General features: G+C 40.7%; 1 pseudogene; it reads left to right on the top strand.

The window, feature by feature from the left end:
• The first annotated feature begins 2,051 nt into the window (after positions 1 to 2,051).
• LOC135389240 (uncharacterized) lies at positions 2,052 to 13,291 on the top strand (annotated as a pseudogene).
• The last annotated feature ends 2,633 nt before the right edge of the window (positions 13,292 to 15,924 follow it).

Genomic DNA, 15,924 nt, shown 5'->3' with positions numbered 1-15,924 from the left:
CCACCGGAACTAATTTTATATGCCGCACTATATCTTCAACAACGAAACCACTCCGCTGTGGCGCCCGCATGTCCGGATGTGCGGCAGTACTCTCGGTTGTTCGTGTTCGTAATTTCGGTGCAACGTTTATCCCAGTCGTTTTATGTAATTAGTTTTCCTTGATTTTCTTCTGTATTGTGTCTCTGTTTTGTTTCTGCTTGTGCATTTTGTTGTCAATATAGACACTTGTACATATAAAACTTCGACTGCATCATGCCACCGACTTGTATGGTGACAACTTGCCCGCATAGACGGGCGAAGAACCAGCCTGCAGGTCTCCGTTTTCACAAAGTACCGAACGACGAAGTCAGGAGAAAAGTTTGAATCCAACTTTCCGGTCAAGCGAATAACAGTGAGAACTTGCCCGGAGTTCCGTACGTTTGCCAGGAACATTTCGCTGTGCGCGCATACCACATGAGCATCACGGACCCGGTTAGCAGGCGACTTCGTCCAGACGCAGTACCTTCCCTTCGCCTTCCAATTCATGACCCTGAATTTCCCTCAAAAAAGGCGCTCAGCTCCAGTAAGTATATTTTGCAAGGAACTATGAACACGTTGCTATTGAACACAGCGTATTGTGAATGTTGTCTATTCATAAAAACATACAGTGGAATTAAGCTACCTAAGCGGGTCGAAGCAACAGTGTGATGAATTAATACGGAATTTTTTTTCATGAAGGTAGACACTGCACTACAGCCCAGGCAAAACATTCCCCTGCCTATTTGTGTTCCCCTCGGACACCCCAATGCTACAAACAGCAGCAGTACTGTGCAACAGCATCCTAACGTTCATTCGCCAAGTAGAGCACTGGTGAGAACAATATGCGCTGGTTGACGAAAATGTCAATGGTCTTTTGAACTGCTTCGCAGATGCCGCAGCAGACATCAAACTTTGGCCCCATTGGTGTCCCACTGCCTCCTGCACAAACGGTTAGTAACTATTTACATGTCACTTATGCTATTGTTTGTGCATGCTTGTAATTTGTGACAAATTGTCGTGTTTGTATGGTGTGTCCATTTGCTTTTTTTACACAAGCACTGAAGCAGCAGCATAGCGCGAAAAATGTTTTGGGAGGAGGATTTCAGGGGGAGGTTTGAACCTCCAAACCACCACCGTGCCTATGCCACTGCACTGAACTGCAAGGGAAAGATAAAGTTGAAAGCCAAGGCATTACTTTTCAGGTTTGTTGTCCTAATGCTGTTGCCATCCTAACCGTGTCTGCTGCACATACTCAGTCAAGGGCGACCGTTGCAGTGGTAAGTTGTATCTCAACTTTGACAACAACAGTATTCCAATAAAATTGCCTTTTCAGAAGCAAAGTGCCACTGTGTCCACCCAGACCGAAACTTTTGTTATGCATCGTTCTGTTTGTGAGTGCTCTTGAAGTTTCGTTTGCATGTTTTTTCCCATTGGTTTTCAACAGGGAGCGTACTACAGCAACCAATAACTTTTACTTTCCAGACTCGCAATCAGACAACTCTGTAAAAAAATACTTCATGACCAACAGTGCCAAACTGATCCATTTCTACCACCAGCCCAGGCTCAGTCGACAGAAGTAGCTAGCAGACAGGCTCAATCGATAGGTACAGATACGGAAGACATGTTGATGTCTGATGAAGAAGACTCTGATGACTGCTATGGCGCCATCTGAATAGGCAAGCAGCAGGTGAGTTTTTGACAACTTGTATCAGACGTCGTTCCTTATTCCACATGTTTCCTAGTGAGGACGATATATCTGAAGCAGTGCATCGGCCACCTGAACAGAACAGGAGGTTCATTGTTTCTGAAAGCTGCCTCATGGAGTTGTTCCGAACCTGCCCAGCATGCTTTGCAACGTGTTCCAACAAAGTCCTTCCTCAGGGCACGCGGGTTACCATACAGAGCAGATGTCAACATGGCCACCTCCGTTCATGGAGTAGTCAGCGACTGATAAATGGGAAGCCAGAGGGAAACCTCACGCTGTTTGGTGCCATGTTTTTTTTTCAGATGTCAGCGTAGCCCTCGTACTCAGAATGTTGAAGCACGCTAACATTCAAGCCTTTAGCCTCCAGACTTACAAGTACCAGCAGCACTTCTTGTACCCAGCTGTTGAGAAGGTCAGTTCGGAATAAGTTTTTTTGGATGGGTTTCTCTCTCTCAGACTTGTGCTGACGTCACTGGAAACTTAATGTGTATTGCTTTATTATGTCTGTATGCTGGACAGTGGTTCTTTTTATTATGCTATTTATTTACTTATTTATTTGTTTTTTGCCAGATGTGGTTGCATGAGCAAAGTGATCTGATTGAACAACTGAAAGGCCAGTTAGTTGACGCATCTGGAGACGGGAGATGTGACTCGCCAGGGTTCTCCTCGAAGTCTTTGACCTACAGCGTACACGTTGACCAAATTAACAAGATAATACAGTCTATACAAGTACAGCTGGGTGAAGTAAGTACTTGTTGGTAGTGTAAGATGGGATAATGGAAAGAAAAACTTCTAATGATTAATTGCTTGCTGGCTCGATAGATTATAGAATTAAAATGCTTTTTTGTTTGTTTCTTCGTGTTGTAGTCTGGGAGGACAATGGCGAGTGTGCAGATGGAGAAAGAAGGCCTTATCAAAAGCCTTGCATTCCTGAAAGGGCAAGGTGAGCACATTTGCATCATGAAATTTTGTGGGCCCTGCTACACGCAGCATTTTGGATTCCTGTCTTACAGGGATAAAGGTGAAATCCTTCACCACTGACCGCCACCTCGCCATCAGGAAGCACATGCAGGTTGATGAGCCAGACATCACACACCACTTTAGTAGTATGTAGGGGTATCGAGGGAGACCGGATGCGAGTTAGCTCTATGGGTGTCTGGTTCGAACCCCACAGCGTCTGGGACACCGTCGCGTATTTTCCATGCGCGGCGCCTGTGCGGAGGGTTGTCCGCGCGCTTATCAGCGGGGGGAGGGCTGCGTGCGTGCTTACTAGCTCACATTTTTCAGCCTGGGCCAACTTCTTTCATCATTTTTCAATCTGCGCCGACTTTTTTTCGCGATTGTTTCCTGTGCGCGGCAGGCGGCGCTCGGGTGGAGGCTCTTACCAGTGGGCGGAGCGTGGCCGGAGGGTTGCGTGGCGCTTACTTGGTGGCCGGAGGGCTGCGTGCGCGCTTGCCCGCTCACTTTTTTTTTTTCAGCCTGGGCCGACTTCTTTCATCATTTCTCAATCTGTGTCGATTTCACTCGTAATTTCTCCCCGCTACAATGGGTGTGCAGTAGGCTGTTTACATGCAAAGAAGGGTCATACACAAAAACTACAAATGAAAATATATTTATGAAAGTCATTAGCGTCGAGAATTATGTTATGACTCAGTGTGAAGGAGAAAAACTTAGTCAAAAAATCTGATGCAATAGCATTGAAGGGCTATCACAATTTTTCTTTATTAGTGATAATTATGCAAGTTTTCATTTAAGCAGAATAGGTAGCACATTTTAATCAAAGAAGATATTTTAATCAATACGATTACAATCAAAATTAAAAGTTTTATTATAAAAACTATATCATTATTATACGTGACCACCACAGTGGAGTTTTAATTACAAAGTTCTGATATGTAACTTCAAGAACAATAGCTGGACCGATTTCTCTAGTGATTTTTTATTATTTTCTTCCAGCGCGGTGGGTGGTGCGCAGGTGAGGGGCTGTCCGGGTGCTTACCAGCAGGCCAACGGGCTCAGTCCTCCCTGGGCCGACTTCTTTGGCGATTTTTCCGCATGGACCGACTTCTCTAGCGATTTTTTTTTCAGCGCGCGATGGGTGGTGCGCACGTGAGGGGCTGTCCGCGTGCTTACCAGCGGGCTGAAGAGCTGAGCGTACACTTATGGTTGTACACACTGGGCTGACTTCTTTGGCTATTTTTCAGCCTGGGCCGAATTCGTTCACATTTTTTCATGCGGCGCGCAAGTAGGGACATGCACACTGACAACATCGGGCCACATCTTTGGCGATTTTTCTCCCTGGAACGACTTCTTTCACAATTTTTTTCAGGTGGCGCGTGTATCAAAATTAAAAGTTTTATTACAAAAAGTCTAACATGACCACCATAGCGGAGTTTTAATTACAAAGTTCTGACAGATGTACGTAACTTCATGCACAACAGCTAATATTCCGTTATGACACATTTAATCAAAAAGATATTTTTAATCAATATGATTACAATCAAAATTAAAAGTTTTATTATAAAAAGTCTAATATTCCTATACGTGACCACCATACTGGAGCTTTAATTACAAGTGTCGATAGATGTATGTGAACAATAGAGAACCTGGAAGACCGTGGGACACGAACACAAGAGGAAATAAAATCTATAACACTACATTGGTTAATCAAAACAACAGAGGAGGAGAATAATCTATCATTTTAACTATCATAAAATCATCCTTGTGACTTCCCCATACAATTTTCATTCTAAAAGACACTACAAACCTTATTTTGTTTTATGAATTCAACACAGAAAATATATTAAAAAATGAACCGCATAGCAAGCTCCTAGCCAACAACCAGCTCTAATAATATCTGCCATGATTTGTTGAAGACGGGAGGCGTATACGCCTGACAGTTATGAACATTTTCGAGCGCAATAGGGAAGATTATTCCAACATTGCACAATTAATCATTTTCTTATTAAGTAAACAGCATAGGCATACGGAAATAATTAGAAACACGATCAACAGCTAATAGAGAACCAAAACCCATCACATAAACAACAGACAGATGCAGGAAATAAATGAAAAAAGAATCTATCAAAACGATAAACATGCACGGACGAATAGCAGAGAAACACTCTAAACGGCGCATCTGCCAACGTGTAAACAACAGACATGAAAATGTTACTGAAACAAGATCATCAGCTAATAGAGAGCCAAAATCCAACATGTAAACAAGAGGTACACAAAGGATAAATAGTTGAAGAACAATCTAACAAAACAAGAAACTTGCACTGGTGAATAGCAGAGAAACACTCTAAACAGTGCATCTACCAACGGTAAACAACAAACACATGCAGGAAAATAATTGAAAAAGAATCAATCAAAACGATAAACATGCACGGATGAATAGCAGAGAAACGCTTTGAACGATGCATCTACCAACATGTAAACAACACACAGGAAAATAATAACGAAACAAACTATGAAACATTACAATTTGAAATAATATATCTTTTGAACTATCATAAAATCAACCTTGCGAGCTAACAATATAGAATTTTCATCCTACTCAGGCACTATAAACATTACCTTGACAGAGCTATCCAAACACGCAACACAGCTATGCTTTACACAGTGCAACCAGACTCGAGACCCGGTGGGGTCACTCTCTCCATCTATACAGCCCAAAGCAAGGAACCGGTTGTCACTCTGTGGGGTGGGGAAATCCTCTCTCTTTTTCACATTCTTTCCGCCAAAAGGAAATATTCTTAGGACTGGTGTACAGAGACGAATTTTTTATTGATCGCAAATAGACATTGGAATTATTCGACTCTCAAGAACACAATAAGAATTCTATCAAAAAACAATAGCACGCAAAAAATCTAAGAATAGATTTTCTAAGCAAACGAAAAAATATTATCGGCGCAAACAATACCAAACGAGAAACGTTGCATTTAATGTATTTCAGATCAGACACAACTATTAGGCTTTCATTATTCTCAACTCACAAAATATCAATCGAGTGAAAGTCAAGTTTATTCAGTGATAGAAGCAATACTAATTCGAAACGAGAAACAAATTTAATTACATATTTTTATGATAACTTTGCAACAGTAATTTCTACACGCAGAAGCCACAAACAACTCATCTGAAATGTAAATTATTGTGTTTGCTACAGCGAAAATCAGCGCACACAGCTCAAAAATACATTCCCAACTAGCAGAATATTTTTATTAATATGAATCGAGTGATCATCTGAAACAAAGTCAAAAGCAGTAATTAATTTAGGCAAACATTTTTTCATAACCACACAGCACAAATATACATCACAGAAACATGTCTTTTTCATCCAGGGCCCACCAGTGGAAACGAAGTGAGAGAGGGAAGCTGAGTTCCCGTGCACTTTCGTTAAGGTTGTGTTTTCGTTAAGGTCTTGTATGTAGAATCACTGAAATCACACATTTTTTCATTACACATTACATCTTTTTGTAAATTGATTTTCATAATTGTAACGTCAGGTGGAACATTCTAATAGCAATTATAAAATTTTAATAAATAAAATTAGCATCGATATGATTTAATTAAATGTCGAGGCACACTACAAAACAGAACAGACAATTGCTATACATTGAAGAGATGGACGGATTTTGTACTCGTTACCATACATCATGGGAGGACCTGATAAAAAATTGTTTCAAAAAGGAGGAGCCGCGAAACGGTTCATTTATCGCTGCATTTCAATACGTCCTAGACATGGTCGTATTTGGAGATATGGCGCAAATTATGGAATTCAAGATGCGAGAACTTGTATGCCGAATCTACAATAGTTATAAAAATATTTGCACGTCAACATCGGAAGGACCACTTGGATTGATGGTGGAGTTTTTGAGGTTTGCTAACGAAGAATTGAAATACACTAGACCAAACGTAATTGTAATCATTGCAATGGGCATTGCATTAATCAAGAAAGCGGTCAGATCAAATTATCATATACAAGCAGTCTATATCACACGATTCATTACGGATTTGTTGAAATTACACCTGCCGGTTGAAATGGAAAGTACATAAAAAATCTTATCACATGATATATTCCACTAGAGCCTCTACACAATTATTTTCTTCTATCAGTTCGCGCAATGATGTCGAATGAACAGAAGTTCAATATTGTAGTGCAAGGTCTGATGTATCATCACTTATTGAAAATCAACAAACATATCAACTGCGGTGGACCACCGGACGATTTTCATCTAATACTCTCTTGTACGCCATTCAAGAATCTTCTTACAAAGAAAGGAAGCATGAATAAGAGACTGCGCAAGTTCGTCGCAATAAAGTGCAAGTTATTGAAGCACGGCTACAACATATCACCTGCGTTAATCAACGCTGGATTCAAGCGCCCGATAATCAGAATAAATTACTTGATGTCTTCGGAATTCATCAATCAAGACAACAAACGAAAACTTCGGAGTTTGGAATAGAACTGTAATTTATCGAAATAAATTACAGTACTGTAATTTATTTCAATAAATGTTGTTATATCCTCTTGTTTCAATAAACAAGTGTATAATTGAAATAATAATTGTATTCTTTGGCATCATTGTAATGTATTCTACACAGCGCAACGAAAACAGCTTATGACTAGATTGAAGATTGCTAAGGAGACACTACGTACAAGGATCTTCGCATGGAATCAGCGCTGGCAATCAAAGAGATTTTTACACGACCACACTCTATACAACACCGACACCTGAAGGAAAGAATTGTAGAAGAATCAATAATAGAAATTTAGAGGCACGTTACATCAATCTTTGTTTACAAAGAGGATCATTAATATTTTGCGAAAGCTTATTTTATGAATTAAATTGCACAGTGTATATATTTTCTCAAACGATTGGACAGTTGACAATACTATATTGAACGGAATCTATCAAATGACGCGATGCAAGTGATGGACATGCATGATGCGCTAGCGGAGTCTACAATTCTAATCATCATAACATGCGGCACACAATTCCAATAAGATTTGGGGAGAATCGAATCACGAACTGTTAGCAGAAATACTTAACCACTATACAATGAAGATGAGCACTATCCATAAGATATGTAATTATAATAAGTAAATATTCCTTTTGCAAACTTAACCAAAGCAGCAGACATAAACGGAGCTCCAATTCACAGAATGTACCCGAGGTTTTTCATTAGCCATACTGAAAAACTATGAGTCTGTCCATTATGTCACGGCATATGAGGCACTACAAATGGGAGGGGCATACTTTAATTTTAGAAGATTTTAGCTCATAATGTAACAAAACGCAAACTCCAACACCAAAGGTTCTTGTTTAAATTTTCAAAGTCAGACCTTGCACTACAATATTGAACTTCTGTTCATTCGACATCATTGCGCGAACTGATAGAAGAAAATAATTGTGTAGAGGCTCTAGTGGAATATATCATGTGATAAGATTTTTTATGTACTTTCCATTTCAACTGTTAGGTGTAATTTCAACAAATCCGTAATGAATCGTGCGATATAGACTGCTTGTATATGATAATTTGATCTGATCGCTTTCTTGATTAATGCAATGCCCATTGCAATGATTACAATTACGTTTGGTCTAGTGTATTTCAATTCTTCGTTAGCAAACCTCAAAAACTCCACCATCAATCCAAGTGGTCCTTCCGATGTTGACGTGCAAATATTTTTATAACTATTGTAGATTCGGCATACAAGTTCTCGCATCTTGAATTCCATAATTTGCGCCATATCTCCGAATACGACCATGTCTAGGACGTATTGAAATGCAGCGATAAATGAATCATTTCGCGGCTCCTCCTTTTCGAAACAATTTTTTATCAGGTCCTCCCATGATGTATGGTAACGAGTACAAAATCCGTCCATCTCTTCAATGCATAGCAATTGTCTGTTCTGTTTTGTAGTGTGCCTCGACATTTAATTAAATCATATCGATGCTAATTTTATTTATTAAAATTTTATTATCGCTTTTAGAATGTTCCACCTGACGTTAGAATTATGAAAATCAATTTACAAAAAGATGTAATGTGTAATGAAAAAATGTGTGATTTCAGTGATTCTACATACAAGACAGCGCTAGAGACCTTCCTTCCCTAATTTAACTTGCGGGAGTCAGTTTATAGCTTTGTATACCAAGACCATTGTTGGGTTCCCCTACTGCCTGCGAGCGTAACCTTAACGAAAGTGTACAGGAACTCAGCTTCCCTCTCTCACTTCGTTTTCACTAGTGGGCCCTGAATGAAAAAAGACATGTTTCTGTGATGTATATTTGTGCTGCGTGGTTATGAAAAAATGTTTGCCTAAATTAATTACTGCTTTTGACTTTGTTTCAGATGATCACTCGATTCATATTATAAAAATATTCTACTAGTTGGGAATGTATTTTTGAGCTGTGTGCGTTGATTTTCGCTGTAGCAAACACAATAATTTACATTTCAGATGAGTTGTTTGTGGGTTCTGCGTGTAGAAATTACTGTTGCAAAGTTATCATAAAAATATGTAATTAAATTTGTTTCTCGTTTTCGAATTAGTATTGTTTCTATCACTGAATAAACTTGACTTTCACTCGATTGATATTTTGTGAGTTGAGAATAATGAATGCCTAATAGTTGTGTCTGATCTGAAATACATTAAATGCAACGTTTCTCGTTTGGTATTGTTTGCGCCGATAATATTTTCTCGTTTGCTTAGAAAATCTATTCTTAGATTTTTTGCATACTATTGTTTTTTGATAGAATTCTTATTGTGTTCTTGAGAGCCGAATAATTCCAATGTCTATTTGCGATCAATAAAAAATTCGTCTCTGTACACCAGTCCTAAGAATATTTCCTTTTGGCGGAAAGAATGTGAAAAAGAGAGAGGATTTCCCCACCCCACAGATTGACAACCGGTTCCTTGCTTTGGGCTGTATAGATGGAGAGAGTGACCCCCACCGGGCTGCATAGATAGAGAGCGTGACCCCACCGGGTCTCGAGTCTGGTTGAAGCATAGCTGTGTTGCGTGTCTGGATAGCTCTGTCAAGGTAATGTTTATAGTGCCTGAGTAGGATGAAAATTCTATATTGTTAGCTCGCAAGGTTGATTTTATGATAGTTCAAAAGATATATTATTTATAATTGTAATGTTTGATAGTTTGTTTCTTTATTATTTTCCTGTGTGTTGTTTACATGTTGGTAGATGCATCGTTCAAAGCGTTTCTCTGCTATTCATCCGTGCATGTTTATCGTTTTGATTGATTCTTTTTCAATTATTTTCCTGCATGTGTTTGTTGTTTACCGTTGGTAGATGCACCGTTTAGAGTGTTTCTCTGCTATTCACCAGTGCATGTTTCTTGTTTTGTTAGATTGTTCTTCAACTATTTATCCTTTGTGTACCTCTTGTTTACATGTTGGATTTTGGCTCTCTATTAGCTGATGATCTTGTTTCAGTAATATTTTCCTGTCTGTTGTTTACACGTTGGCAGATGCGCCGTTTAGAGTGTTTCTCTGCTATTCGTCCGTGCATGTTTATCGTTTTGATAGATTCTTTTTTTCATTTATTTCCTGCATCTGTCTGTTGTTTATGTGATAGGTTTTGGTTCTCTATTAGCTGTTGATCGTGTTTCTTATTATCTCCGTATGCCTATGCTGTTTACTTAATGAGAAAATGATTAATTGTGTAATGTTGGAATAATCTTCCCTATTGCGCTCGAAAATGTTCATAACTGTCAGGCGTACGCCTCCCGTCTTCAACAAAACATGGCAGATATTATTAGAGCTGGTTGTTGGCTAGGGGCTTGCTATGCGGTGAAGTTCATTTTTTAATATATTTTCTGTGTTGAATTCATAAAACAAAGTAAGATTTGTGGTGTCTTTTAGAATGAAAATTGTATGGGGAAGTCACGAGGATGATTTTATGATAGTTAAAATGATAGATTATTCTCCTCCTCTGTTGTTTTTATTAACCAATGTCCCACGGTCTTCCAGGTTCTCTGCTGTTCACATACATCTATCGACACTTGTAATTAAAGCTCCACGATGGTGGTGGTTAGTATAGGAATATTAGACTTTTTATAATAAAACTTTTAATTTTGATTGTAATCATATTGATTAAAATATATTTTTGATTAAATGTGTCATACAGGAATATTAGCTGTTGTGCATGAAGTTACGTACATCCTGTCAGAACTTTGTAATTAAAACTCCGCTATGGTGGTCATGTTAGACTTTTTGCAATAAAACTTTTAATTTTGATACACGCGCCACCTGAAAAAAATTGCGAACGAAGTCGTCCCAGGGTGAAAAGTCGCCAAAGATGTGGCCCGATGTTGTCAGTGTGCATGTCCCTACTTGCGCGCCGCATGACAAAATGTGAACGAATTCGGCCCAGGCTGAAAAATAGCCAAAGAAGTCAGCCCAGTGTGCACAACCATAAGTGTACGCTCAGCTCTTCAGCCCGCTGGTAAGCACGCGGACAGCCCCTCACCTGCGCACCACCCATCGCGCGCTGAAAAAAAAAAATCGCTAGAGAAGTCGGTCCATGCGGAAAAATCGCCAAAGAAGTCGGCCCAGGGCGCACTGAGCCCGTTGGCCTGCTGGTAAGCACCCGGACAGCCCCTCACCTGCGCACCCCCCACCGCGCTGGAAGAAAATAATAAAAAATCACTAGAGAAATCGGTCCAGCTATTGTTCTTGAAGTTACATATCAGAACTTTGTAATTAAAACTCCACTATGGTGGTCACGTATAATAATGATATAGTTTTTATAATAAAACTTTTAATTTTGATTGTAATCGTATTGATTAAAATATCTTCTTTGATTAAAATGTGCTACCTATTCTGCTTAAATGAAAACTTGCGTAATTATCACTAATAAAGAAAAATTGTGATAGCCCTTCAATGCTATTGCATCAGATTTTTTGACTAAGTTTTTCTCCTTCAGACTGAGTCATAACATAATTCTCGACGCTAATGACTTTAATAAATATATTTTCATTTGTAGTTTTTGTGTATGACCCTTCTTTGCATGTAAACAGCCTACTGCACACCCGTTGTAGCGGGGAAAAATTACGATTGAAATCGACACAGATTGAAAAATGACGAAAGAAGTCGGCCCAGGCTGAAAAAAAAAATGTGAGCGGGCAAGCGCGCACGCAGCCCTCCGGCCACCAAGTAAGCGCTCACGCAACCCTCCGGCCACGCTCTGCCTACTGGTAAGAGCCTCCACCCGAGCGCCGCCTGCCGCGCACAGGAAACAATCGCGAAAAAAAGTCGGCGCAGATTGAAAAATGATGAAAGAAGGTGGCCCAGGCTGAAAAATGTGAGCTAGTAAGCACGCACGCAGCCCTCCCCCCGCTGATAAGCGCGCGGACAACCCTCCGCACAGGCGCCGCGCATGGAAAATACGCGACGGTGTCCCAGACGCTGTGGGGATCGAACCAGACACCCATAGAGCTAACTCGCATCCGGTCTCCCTCGATACCCCTACATACTACTCACTTTGATATCTGGCACATCTCAAAAAGGAAGTTATCTGCAACTGCAGTTGCAATTTTAATCATGGTACGCAATTTCAGGTGTGAAAAAGAAGCTGACCAGTGTTAGCAAAAGTGCCTCCTGCCGAAGCCTCCAATGGTGGATCCAGGGCACATCCAACCATTTGTATTGGTGTGCCAGAGCAGGTGGTGGTAATGGCCAGATCGCAGTTGACGCATGGCTCAGTATTCAGAACCATGTCGTCAATGTGCACGATGGACATTCCGGCACATACCGACGTTGCCTACAACCCATCACCAATGGAGACTGGCTCGACCCTGGCTAGTTTGAGCAAGCTTCGTAAGACGTTTTTATTGTGAATAACCCTGTGACTTTATCATATGCACTAATTGATTTGCAGGAGCAAAAACACTGAGAGGAAGAGACGACACAATGAACAGTGCAGTGTTCGTCGTGTCATCGTCTCTTCCTCTTCACATTTTTGTTCCTTCAACACAGCATCTGTCTTGACAGGCCCATGTTTTCTTCTTGTGAAACTAATGGATTTCTTAGTCAGCCAATATTGTTACAAATTATTTGTTCATTTATCATACATCATATTGATAACACAGCAATGCACTATTTAGATTCACAAGCATATGTGAAGTTCAGGGATATCACAGGAGACAGACGGCTTCTTTAGGATGTGGCACAGATGTCACCGAATACCCAGACATATGCACTTGAGTCCTTCCACAGTCTACTGATTCGCTTCGCACCGAAGTCAGTTGCATTTCCCCCCGAGGGGATGCTTGCCAGGTGAGTAGCTTTTGTTTGCACATGGCTGTGGATGGCACATGGTGAAACAAAAAGAAACATGCACATGATATTGTACCAAAAGAAGAAATGTGCATTATACCAGCCACATGCACGAATTAATGTGGCGGATGGTTACAAATGTTTGGTTCTCAATAGGACAAGGTTGGCGGTTCTGCACTTCAATGAAAATTCAGACCGCTGCCAAGCAGAAACCCTTGTTGGAAAGCAGCGATGGAAAGTCAAGAAGGGGGACAGCAAGTTGCATGCCCTATAAAGACCCCACCAACTTTCCGTACGTATCAAGTGACCATTGGCTTCTTCATGTCCAACTTTTCCTAAATGTTGCATGCTGCTAATCTTTTTTTTTTAATTTTTATGACAGGTTACGTCACAAAGCTAATGGCCCAAGCTGAAGTGGAGTCTAGGACATGGACATCCTTCACTTCTGCCAAGAAGAATAAGATCCCAAGGTCATATCCAGCACCGATGAGCCATGCAGGGGCAAGACTGTCGAAAGAAGTAGTTGTAGCTTCGCGTGTTTCCCGATTGTCTAGGTGAAGGGCAACCGCACTGAGAGAAAACGAGGAGCACCAGGGGTGTAACATTTACATTTTCACTCTACCTTGCTCCCTGCATTTGCCAAATATCTCCCTCACTGTAAATATTGTTACTCTCCTTTCTTGTCCAAATTTAACCAGTAAGTGAAACGTAATGTTACCTTCTTTCTTGTACGGAGAGTTTTGAATTATGAACTCATGTACAGTTCAGCCATTCAGATGTTGTCTGTCTCCAGCCATGGCTGCCAGCAATATGACGGCACGGCATACAAGTTGCTTAGACGCAATCATCCTCTGTAAGGGATGATGTGCGGGATGTCATTGTGCGGGTTTTCACTATGAGGCTGACTCGTGACAAGCTGAGATTTCAAGGATTTTACATGTACCATGCTGACTGTACTGAGCTTTGTACTCTGTGTCGGGTCTTCGTATTCATATTCTAGCTTGTATTGTAGAGTATGTGCTAAATATTTGTGAAGATATGAGTTCTGTGTACCGCTTAGGTAGACGAATGCCTCACTTGACATGACATCTATTCACTTTGAGCAGCTCCAGGAGCTCCAAGTAAATGACATGCAGTGTTCTGTCATACTGAAGTCTTTTACATTTCGAGTTTTGCATTGTAAAGCAGGGCACGAAATCATACCGAATGCAGTGGTGGGGACTAAAGTCAGGCAAACGTGATGTGGGCAGGACAATGCTGTGATTTATGAAGAGTATTTCATGAACTAACATATTGATACATAAATCCTGCTCATTATAGTGCCCGTAGGTGCTCTAATGTGCCACTGTAACAACAAATGAAACAAATGGAAAGCTAGTTGGAAGCCAAGTACATCTCAACACCTGAAATAGAGACCTCAAGAGAAATAGCTAATAAACAAATAAAGCACAAAGGGCAATTTGAAAATACCACCTACAGTTTGTTTTTCTCTTCTTACTGCTTTGTGTTGCAAAGCACACTTATGAAGTTACCACACCAAATATCTGGATGGCAAGCAAGCCCGAGCAATGGGCGAACACTGAAGACAAACACAACAACACGGCTGAAAACCAGCAAGGCATTTGATTGCCGCAAAATACACAACCAAAAATATATGCAGTTGACGTGTGGGAATGGAGTTTCTCCACATCCTGCACATATGCCGTTTTATCAGTGAAGTGTCTGGAGTCTCACATTGCCAAGCTCTCAGTATGCGACAATTTCTCTAGGTGCAGCTTTAGATCTTTGAAAATATGTACTTTGATAGGTACACAGAGACTGTAGTATGTATAATTTTATATGTATAAATAAATAGATTGTCATGCAGTTTTATCCTGATAAACTCGTGCTTATCTGTTGCACAAAATCACTCCAGACTCATATCTCTTGTCGCCCAGAACGAAATAAACCAGGTGCGCAAAATGAGTAGCAGCGAATTTGTAGTTTCTTTATTCTGCATTGCTTTTGCCTATCTGAGTCCTCGGCTTTTCGTAGAGGGGAAATGACGACGGTGCAGGATGGTATGGACACCCTCCTGAACTTCGACTGACACAGCAAAAGACAAGTGAAATGATACTGCCTGGAGCAACCAAAAAGAGAAAGAAAAACGGGGGGGGGGATATATGTTTATTAAGAAAAAAAATGGAAAAGTTAGCCAGGCAAAGAGCCTGCTTGCTATTCCAAAAAAAGAAAAAGAAACTGAAGAGATACGGGATGAGTATACTTCTGCACGCAAACTAAACGTGCGAGGTGATAACATCATAAGTCCAAAAGAACAATCTTTTGGTGAAACACATTGGAAATACACTGTTTAGGCCACAAAATTTCTGAAACACACAAATCGAATTCTGCGGCGGCTTACGGGTTTTGACGCCGTGTTAGCGTAGGTTCCTGCGGGCTAGCCGGAGGCCCCACGTCGTTCAAACACACCGTAGAAAAGTCTGTGTGTGTCGTGATGCAGTCAATACCGCGATTTCTTCTTCTGTATAGTCCCAGCAAGAGATCACACTCCTTGTTCGTCGGCATCATCACGCATATTTGCCGTTAGGCAACTATTGGCATGATGAAAGCAATGTGAGTTTTTTTATTCATGAAGAGGGCTAAGTCCAGTTAGCTGAGCGTTTAGTCTAGAATGAAAGTGAACAGAGAATTGTGAAACTCACCGGTCTGTATATCCGACTTCGTCGGCAGCGTCCGGAATGCCTATTCGACTATTTCTGACGGGTTAACCATTTGCTACGTGTTCATTCAGTCTCATATTGTGTGTAGCACCAGATGATAATGTTCCCGTCGCAGACGTCCGGAAAAGTTTGCAACTCCGTAAGTCGTGTGTGTTTAGCATCGCGAACCGCAAGAGTACCGAAACGC

This window comes from Ornithodoros turicata, chromosome 3 (genome assembly GCF_037126465.1).
Source record: "Ornithodoros turicata isolate Travis chromosome 3, ASM3712646v1, whole genome shotgun sequence".
NCBI classification, from domain to species: Eukaryota; Metazoa; Arthropoda; class Arachnida; order Ixodida; family Argasidae; genus Ornithodoros; species Ornithodoros turicata.
The sequence above is the reverse complement of the archived record's forward strand: the minus strand, read 5'-3'. Positions and strand labels throughout refer to the sequence as shown.